A 10,251-nucleotide genomic window follows, 5' to 3' on the forward strand; every position below is an offset into this window, starting at 1 on the left:
TACTGGGGTTTTTATACAAACCTTTACTCCATTATTCATATGCACAAAGGAAGGAAGTACTTGGGGGACCATCATTTTATAGAGGAGAGGTTGGGCTTGCTTATGTGTGTATATGTGTACCATGTATGTGGCTGGTGCCCAGAGAGGCCAGAGGAGGACATCACTTCAGGTAATTGTGAGTTGCAGTGTTGGTTCTAGAAACTGAATCCTGGTTCTCTCTGCAAGAGTAGCAAGTGCTTTTAACCCCCAGCCCCAAGGCTTTGTTTTTTTAATATGTCTCACAGCCTGGCTTGGAACTCACACTCCTTTGTCAGTCTCCAGAGTGTCGGGGTTGTGGGAGTGCACACTAGCCATGTTGTGGCTTAATTCTGCAATTTCATGAAGTTGGGAGAAGGGGGCTCCTGAGATGGCTGAGGATTGAGGATATCTCGTAGGAATGTGTCAATTCTTGCTCTTGAAGAACTGAACTGGCTTCCACGAGGGCAGGTCACTATAAGTAAAGGTAACTCCTCTTGCTCTTCAGCAAGTGTTTGTTTGGCCTTTTCTGCCACAAGTGGAAACAGCACAAGACCTTCACCAGAACCCAAGGAGATGCCAGTTACTATAGTTTTGAACTTTCAAACCTCTAGGGTGGTGATCCAAATAAATTCCTGGTTTTGTTTTTAATATAAATTACCAAGTCGTGGGTATTATATCACAGTAACAGAAAAACAGACTGTGATTGACCACCATGGATGTAGTTAGAAATTAATAATACATTATCTACAACTTCCATAATTATTTAGAAATTTACTGTCCTGTTTCTAATAACTCCTAGACTAAAGCAAACATCACAAAATGCATTATAATATTTTAAAGTGAATGATAATGGAAATAAGATTTTAGTATTTGACCCATAAAAAGCTAAATATAGATGAAGAATGTAATGAAACCAAGTGTTAGTGAGAGAAAAACAATCACCACTGGGAACCCTGATGCTTCACTTCGGAAAATTGACAGCATCCATCAAAGCCTGACATGTACAAATTTTGCAGCTGCAAAAGAAAATGTTGTGATGGCAATCAAATTGTCAAACAGTAATAATAAAAGTGTCCTTTACTTGGAACTGTATGGGTGGAGAATGAAAGCCACTGCTCACATGAAGTAATATTATAAAAGTAAGAAAGTACAAAAGAAGCCACATACCAGCTGGTCAAGAACAGATGTTAGCAACGTAGAAAAATGCACTTCCTAGTCCTTGACCCCGCACAGAAATACTAATTAAATAAAAATAAAACTATCCATGTGTTTATAAGATCTAAACAAACTAGTGAAGAGATTACAGTACCGAGGTGTAGCATGTAAATAAGAGACACGCAGAAGGATGGGCAGTTTCACATTCTCTATGTTGCTCTCCCCAAACCCCGAGCAGCTTTGTAGAAAAACTTGCCCCTCCTTGTGAATGAGAGAAGGAAATGAGCATTGGACTTTGCCTCAGACTTCAAAAATCACATTTCTCCTATAAATCTAGTACCACATCAGCCTCCACAACTCTAGGCTGGTATTTACAGACTCTAAGTCTGCCTGCATATCAAGCCAATTGGCACTGTAAGCCAGAACAAAATCCTAAGAACAAAGAGCCCTCAGGGAAGTAACTACTATTGTTTTGTTAAATGGATATGTTATGCCTGTCAAATTGCCTTTTAAATATTTGTGTTCATGATCATTGGTTACCACCACATGCCCTTCCTCCCCTCTGCCTTCTGTAGACAGTATTTACTGTAGAGATTCATAACCAGTCAGTTTCCTGAGGATAAATGACAATTGCTGTGGCACAATGGTCCAGTAATGAATCGCACATATAAGAAAATAAAAACATACCTTGTCACCCACATCAAGACTCAGAAAACATTGCAGGAGAGAGGATGGAGAAGACGCAAGAGCCACGGAAGTCATGGAGTCTTGCATAGTTGTTTCTTCCAAAATGAAGCATTCCCTCACGAAAGGAATAGGACTATCATAAGACTTGGGAAGACAACTAATACAAGGTTGAATAAGCTATGGAGACTTAGAGGGTTCGAGAAGCTCACCAAGCCCAGAAAGATGAAAAAAATTACAAGATTCACATGCCCTTAAAACAACTGCTGGGAGAAAAGACTCTTTAGCAGAGCTGACCACATACTGTGCTGGGGAACTCCAGGGATGCAGCTTTCAGGAGTTGTCACCTACACTGGCATGGGCTTTTTCAATGCTACTGCATTTGAGTCACCCATGCTTCTGTATGTAACCCCTTATTCATGCTTCAGTAAATAATGCCAATAAACTCATTGGTTCACCTTGTAAGGTATTGTCCAGGAAGGTTCCAGAGGCCCCCCAAAACATAGATTATTGGCTCATGTCAGAACTGGATGGTATTTCTGAAGACATAACATTCTTATGCTGCAGGGCATCAGGCTGGAACTGGGCTGGACATTCCTTCCCTGGTGACTGGCTTTCGTAATGTCAAAAGATGGTATATGGGCTAATGGTACAAAGTCATCACTAGCAATCCTAATCAGCAGTGAACTCTGCATGCTGCACTGTGAACATTTGTCAACTGGTGCAATAACAGCACAATTGTTATGGGTGACACCAATTGCTTCCCAATTAAATTTAAGGTCCCCTTCATGGTGTCACAAACCGAGGACCAAACGGTCAAATACATAAACCTATGGGGGACATTTTTTTCACTTGAACCAATATAACTCTGTTCACATATATCCCTGCAGCTACTTGTTTCTGTTTGGTGTTCCTACTTGTATCATCCATTTATCCAGCATCCACAGGGATGGGTTGATTTTCTCCCAGCAAGGTTGGTTTGTTGTTCAACTGTGTGTGTGTGTGTGTGTGTGTGTGTGTGTGTGTGTGTGTGTGTGTGTGTGTGTGTGTTTGGGGGGTGGTACTTAGTAGTTTGAAAGAACAGTACTCCTGACGTAGCTTATGTGGTTTTGGTGAAGGGCTTGCAAACACTATGCAACACTGCTGTAACTATCCATGCACCCACAGAAGAGGCTTGGCCAAAAGTCCTTCAAACAAACCCTTTATTGGATAAGTTGTTTTCATTATTGGGGAGGTAGTAATGGATTCCATCCATTTGAATACTTTATATAGAGCCAGCCATTGCTGTTCTAGGTCTGTATATCAATCTCTTTCCTCTTTCTATAACTGGGAGCAAAATCCTATTGAAACAAATTCGCTTGGGGTGCTTTTACCTTACACTTAGGTATAGCCCTCTGAGCATCTAGTGACTTTTAACACAAAAAGTCACTGGGGTATTAGTGTACCCATCTGTTTAGCCTGTCCTACAAGGATCTTAGCTTATTCAAAAACCTTGTGAACTTTTCTTTTCCAAACTTACATGGAACTCCTTCCCATCAAACTGTAGAAAGGATGTGAAACTTGGACAAGCTGGGATATGGAAAATTGCTCCAAGAATACTTACAGCACTGGGTGGTGATGTGCATGCCTTTAATCACAGCACTCAGGGAGGCAGAGGCAGGAAGACCTCTGAGTTTGAGGCTAGCATGGTCTACAGAGTGAGTTCCAGGACAGCCAGAGTTACATAGTACTCTTACATCTTACATTTATAGAATAGACTGTTGTAGAATCTTCTTAATAACCTTGTCAGTTATCATATGTGTCTTACCCTAATACAGTACTTTTAGTAATTTCATACCTACTTCTGCCCTCTGCACACAATGTATGCTGATCTTCAATCCTATTACATATAGTGAAATCTTTTATGGTGATATTTTATTTTGTACTAAAATGTTAGTTGTATGTTAATAAATAAAGTTGCCCGGGGGTCAGAGCTATTAGCAAGCCATAGGAAAGCCGGGCGGTGGTGGTGTACACCTTTAATCCCAGCACTTGGTAGGCAGAGCTAGGTAGGTGTTCAGGGATACAGCCAGCATTGGAGACACACGCCTTTAATCTCAATACCAACCATAGAAGACCCGGAGGTCTACACAGGCAGGCAGTGATGAGGCAGTCATGTGGTTGGGTTTACAACCAATGAGAAGGCAGAACCGAAAGTCTTTATAAAGACTTTAACACAGGAAGTAGCTCTCTTTCGAAGAGGTAGGACCACTGCAGGAGGAAGGGTAAGGTTTTAACTCTTAGCTCTGACCTCTTGGCTTTCTTCTTTGCATTGGTTCTGTGTTTCTTATTTAATAAGATGGTTGGTTACATCTACAATCTTTCCTCTGAGGGTGGGCAGGTTGACAAAGCAATGTCCTATAGTACCATGCCATGACAAGAAGTGGGACAGGGATGTAACATTGGTGGAGTACTCAGAAGGTTCATTGCCAAATGTTGTATATGCCTGCAGGTTGATCTTGGGATTCAGCAGCTGAGGGAAAACTGAAAATGAGGGACTAACACAGTACAACACTGCAAGAAAAGATTCCATTTCATGTATAAAAAGAGGCAACATTGAATGCAGCATCATGGATAGGGGACACTAACTTATTCACTTCTCTAAAGTCTAGTCCTGCTGGACCTGCCTGGCTTGTTCACAGAACACACTGGGGTGTTCAAAAGGCTTTGGGTATGTACATAATTCATATACTTTAAAGTTCCTTGCTGATTTCTTTAATTTCATCATAGCCCCCTAGCAGTCTGTACTGTTTGATATTCATGGTCCTACTTGGCTTAAGCAACTGTACAAGCTCCCACCTTGCTCAATCATGAATGACTGATTATCTTTAAAGTCTACACTCTCAGGTGAAACCAGCTGTGGTATGTAAGGTGTGCCGTATCAGTACATCTCCCTCTAGAATGTTCTCTTGCAGCAGAGACATACAGACAGTATGTTCGTGTTTTAGAGGATTGTAGGCATATTTGGTCCTTGATATTGACAGTTCTACCTTCTGCTGCCATTGCTTTTGGGTTTTAGAGGGTTGTCATGTGTTAGAGTACACTCAGCTTCAGGACTAACTACCATGTTCTACACACTGGTAATGGATCAACCAAACCACAGTTCAACAGAATTGGTGGAGTGAATCAGTTCACCCTTCATAATTAAATAAGAAAAATAGTTTACTGAGTACACTGCAAAGGGGCAGTGAGCTCGATAGTTCAAGAGTGCTGATGGCCGTAGCATAAGCCACTGGGCTGGAGGGGAGTGGGTCTCCACTTTCGTGAAGTACTTGTTCTGGTGCACAGTTTCCCCACATTCTTGTTTCTTATTAATGGCTTTCCCTTCACACAGGAGGTACTTTTTATATCCCCATCTTTCGCTCCTTTGGACCCTTTTGTGAGCTGTTGGTCATGCTGTAGAGTCTTCCAAAGAATCAAAAGCCAAGAATTTTGCTTTCTGTTCTCTTTCTCTATGAACTGGGAATTTTGTTACATTTCCTTTGAGTTATCCAGACAGATTTTATTGTCTATTTTATTTTTTTTCCATCTCCTCTTGAATACCTTAGCACCTTAAAAATTAAATTTATATGCTGGCCTATTAACTCAGACTTGCTAAATCTTTTCTGGATCATAAAGATCATATTCCACAACACAGTCTATTAAAGTCACTAAAGCTTTATTTCCAAGGTCACTGATGAATCAAATCCTTTCTTAATTGTCTTATGAATGCAATTCTGCTTGGCACCAGGGAGCTAGGAATCAAGCACCTCCTCTTTCATGCCCAATTCTGTCAGTAACATCTGTCCTTCCTCTGTTGTCGTTCAGTCCTTTTTATCTGCAGAGATCTCAACAAACTGTCAATAACCAAGTGTCCCCAATCATTTTTTTAAGTCAGTTCAGTAGAGATTGTTTCCCTCCTACTGCCTGAGAGTGCAACTAGAGAGTAGAAGCTACATCAAGATTAACACAGGAAAGAAGCCAGGTAGCAGAGAAAAACTGGAAGCTCTTTTCCCACAACAAACAGAGTATGACCCCCCAAAAGCCCACAATATACAAATGCATATGAGAGTGCTTTGTAGATGACTTATAAAGCGTCATGAATCTCATGGTTCAGGACTTTTGAGTGTGGGATTTTCCCTCAGCTCACTAGCCCACTCCCATGCTCGGTTCTTTCTCCTTCTCAATAGACTTTATTGCTAACCATGTATCTCTTGTTCAGTTCCTTGCCCTTCATGTACATGATCCTGGAAGCTCCAGGAGTCCCTGGGTCATAGATCTGTGGCCATAACAAGATCATGTAGCCTTTATATCAAGGGAAAGTTAGTAGTCATATTACTGTTTCTCTGATTCCACAACTGAACCAATCCATTACCTTATCTCATAGTTTCATCAACCAGGTTGTTATCTTATCTCTTGCTTAAAATTTTTCCTCAATTCAGGCATTTTAGATGCAGAGCATTCTATAATTATCACAATTTTCTGTACTGGGTCATTTTTGGAGTCATGGATTTCTCCCTTCCTATCAATGGTCTGACTTGGAGAGTATCTTCTATTAGATCTCTCTAACTCCTTCCCTATTCAGTGTTCACTTTTTCCTATGGGTTCCAAGTCTAGGGACCTGAAGAAGAGCTCTTTGTCACAGATTTAACTGCAAACTGTAAGAAATGGCAAGCCAACACCCCCACTGCATTTTTCCTTTTTCCTCCCCCAGCCCCAACTTTATTGTCAAATCCAAGGCTCATATGCAGGATAGCATCCACATTACAAATACTTTCTGGCAGATACCTTAGGCTGCCTGTCTTATCAACCATTGCAGGGGCCATGAAACCAATCATTCACAACTCATCAGATGTCTGTTCATGCCAGCTCTAACACTGAAGACAAAACAAAGAAGTGATTCCATTCAAGTCTAGCTAGGTGAACCAATGTGTTCATTGGAGTTACGTACCAGAGGCTGGGTAAGAAGATACATCTCTAAGAGGCCTGCTCCAGGATGGGTGACAACTCATGAAAGTTGCATTACTGAAACTCTCTGCACAACTTGCAGTCAATTTCACTGAAGAGAGTCTCCTCTCCTCCAGCACTTGCTTAATTTATATTTACATAAACTCAGGGCATGCCCTTGTGTATTTTATAACTTTCTTTTTTTTTTTCTTTTGTTTTTTTCGAGACGGGGTTTCTCTGTCTAGCTCTGGCTGTCCTAGAACTTACTATGTAGACCAGGCTGGTCTTGAACTCATAGGGATCCACCTGCTTCTGCCTCTTAAGTGCTAGGATTAAAGGTGTGTGCTACCATGCCTGGCTTCATTCTGTAACTTTCTGAGCTACTTCAGCCTGGTAAGATTCATGAGCACCCTGAGCCTTGTGAGTTTCCTAGCTATCTGAGTCTTATGAAACTTGCTTTCCTCTTTCTGAAGGTTTCAATTCAGAGGAAGTAACTGCACAAATACACCAAGGTGTACTATGGGCAAACTGCCAAAAACTGAATCTGAAAGCAGTAAGAAAAATGAAGCATAAAATATATGAGACTTGTGATTGTTTGAATGAGAATGGCCCACATAGGCTCATATATCCAAATACTTGGTTCCTAGTTAGTGAAACTGTTTGGGAAGGATTAGAAGGTCTGACCTAGTTGAAGGAGGTGTGTCACTAGGTTTCAAAAGATTCATGCCATTCCCAGTGTATAGCTCTCTTTCTGCTTCCTGCTTATGGATCAAATGTAAACTCTCAGCTGATCCTGTTGCCCTGCCCCTGCTCTACCATCATAGATTCTAACTCCCTGAACTCATAAGCCCAAATTAAACACTTTTTTATAAGTGGCCTTGGACATGGTGTCTTATCACAGCAATAGAAAAGTAACTAAAACAAAACTAATCTCAGATTTCCTGCCAGGAACATTACAGGCCAGGAAAAATGCAATGTAGTGTATTCAAAATATTAAAGGAAAACACCCGCCAAACAAGTATACGTTCCTCAGCAGTTCTGTCTTTCAAAGATGAATGAGAGATAAAGACTTTCCCCAGGAAACAAACAAAACAGTAAAACCAAGCACCAAATCAAATAGAACCAAACTGAAGCAATAATAAACAACAGAAGTGAGAAAGTGTGTCATCACTAGGCCTGTCATATAAAAAATGCTAATGGAAAGTTTCAGGTTGAAAGAGAATGATGCCAATTATTAATGCAAAAACACGTACAAGCATAAAGCTCACTGATGAAAGTAAACACATAGCAATTTCAGGACACTGCAAAACTTTCATGACATTATGTAAGTCATTTATATTTTTTACCATGAAGGTTGAAAGAAAAAAATCACTAAAACAGCTGTGATAGTTGTGATAGTTCATTAAGAGCTTCAAATTTTGAAAACAAAATTAAAATGCAGAAGAGTTATGTGGAGGGAAACGCAGTGTTTTTCCCTCCACACAATCAAAATTAATTTATCTGCTTAAAGCAGCCTGTTATTTTATAAGCCTAATGATAAATGAGGCAAGAAGTTGTATACACACAAAAAATTAAAAGTAAGGAATCTAGCTGGGTGTGGTGGTCATGCCTATAATCTCAGAGCCCAAGAGCCTAGGGTAGAAAGATAGAGTCTGGGGTCGACTGAGGATGTCATCTGAGACTATGTAGTGAGTTCATGGCCATTCTGGACTTTCTAGTGAGATCTGTTTTCTCCAACCCACTTCCCAAAAAGGAGATAAATGAATGAATGCATATTGCTACTAAGGAAAATAATCTAATGACACAGGAAGATAAAAGGGAAAGAGAATGGAGGATCTATAGTACAACCAGAAAAACAACAAGATGGCAGTGATTAGTTCTTCTCTATCAAAATCATTTTGCGCATAAGTGAATTAAGTTTTTTGAGTCAAAGGAAAAAGAATGACTCAATAAATTAATCCTCCCAGAACAGATAAAAGAAAAACCCAGACAAGACTGAATTATTGATGCTTTTAAAGACTCACTTCACTTGAAAGGGAAGGGATACAAAAGATAACCTTTGAAAACGAAAGCCCAAAGAGAACAGGAGTAGCTATAGCTATATCAGATATAACCATTTTTATTTTATTTTATTTTTATTATTAAGAAATTTTCTATTCACTTTACATACAAACCACAGATCCTCTTCTCCTCCCTCCTTCTGCCCCCTAGCATTCCTCCCCCAACTCACCCCCCATTCCCTCCTCCTCCAAGGCAAGGCCTCCCATGGGGAGTCAGCAGAGCCTGGTACATGCAGTTGAGGCGGGTCCAATCCTCTCCCCCTACACCAAGACTGTGCAAGGTGTCCCACCATAGGCACTGGGCTCCAAAAAGCCCACTCATGCACTGGGCTCCAAAAAGCCCACTCATGCACCAGGGATGGATCCTGACCCCACTGTCAGGGGGCCCCTTAAACAGTTCAAGCTGGACAACTGTCTCACCTATGCAGAAGGCCTAGTTCAGTCCCATGGGGGCTCCACAGCTTTTGGTCCACAGTTCATGAGTTCCCACTGGTTTGGTTTGGTTGTCTCTGTACCTTTCCTCCTCATGATCTCGATGTCCCTTGCTCATAGAATCCCTCTTCTCTCTCATCGATTGGACTCCTGGAGCTTGGCCCACTGCTTGGCTGTAGATCTCTGCATCTGCTTTCATCAGTTATTGGATGAAGGCTCTATGATGACAGTTAGGGTAGCTACCAGAGTAGGCCAGTTCAGGCACCCTCTCCATTATTGCTAGTAGTCTAAGGTAGGGGTCATCCTTGTGGATTCCTGGGAACTTCACTAGCACTCTGTAAAACAATTTTTAAATCAATATTGTAAAACAAGATAAAGAGGGTCAATCTACAATGACAAAGAGGTCCATTAACCAAGAGGATATAACAACAATAAATATTCATGCCTCAAATAACATTTGAACACCTAAATACATAGAGCAAATGTTAGTAGATCTGAAGGGGGGCAGAATATTTAACACAGCAGTGGGTGAACTCAGTATTCCACTCTTAATAATGAATGTATCTAGATTAAAAAGAAATAAAAAAAACCCCACTGGACATGACTATACTTCAGAACAAATATACTTAACAGACATATAGAGATTATATATATATATAATCCAACAGCAAGTACAAAGTCTTTTCAAATGCAAACAACATGTTTTCCAGAACAGATCAAATACTGGGCAACAAAACAATTCTTTTTTTTTTTTTTTTTTTTTTTTTGGTTTTTCGAGACAGGGTCTCTCTGTGTAGCTTTGCGCCTCTCCTGGAACTCACTTGGTAGCCCAGGCTGGCCTCGAACTCACAGAGATCCGCCTGCCTCTGCCTCCCGAGTGCTGGGATTAAAGGCGTGCGCCACCACCGCCCGGCAATTCTTAAAAAAACTTAAGAAG

Source organism: Peromyscus californicus, unplaced genomic scaffold, assembly GCF_007827085.1.
Source record: "Peromyscus californicus insignis strain IS unplaced genomic scaffold, ASM782708v3 Scaffold_9__1_contigs__length_137607984, whole genome shotgun sequence".
NCBI classification, from domain to species: Eukaryota; Metazoa; Chordata; class Mammalia; order Rodentia; family Cricetidae; genus Peromyscus; species Peromyscus californicus.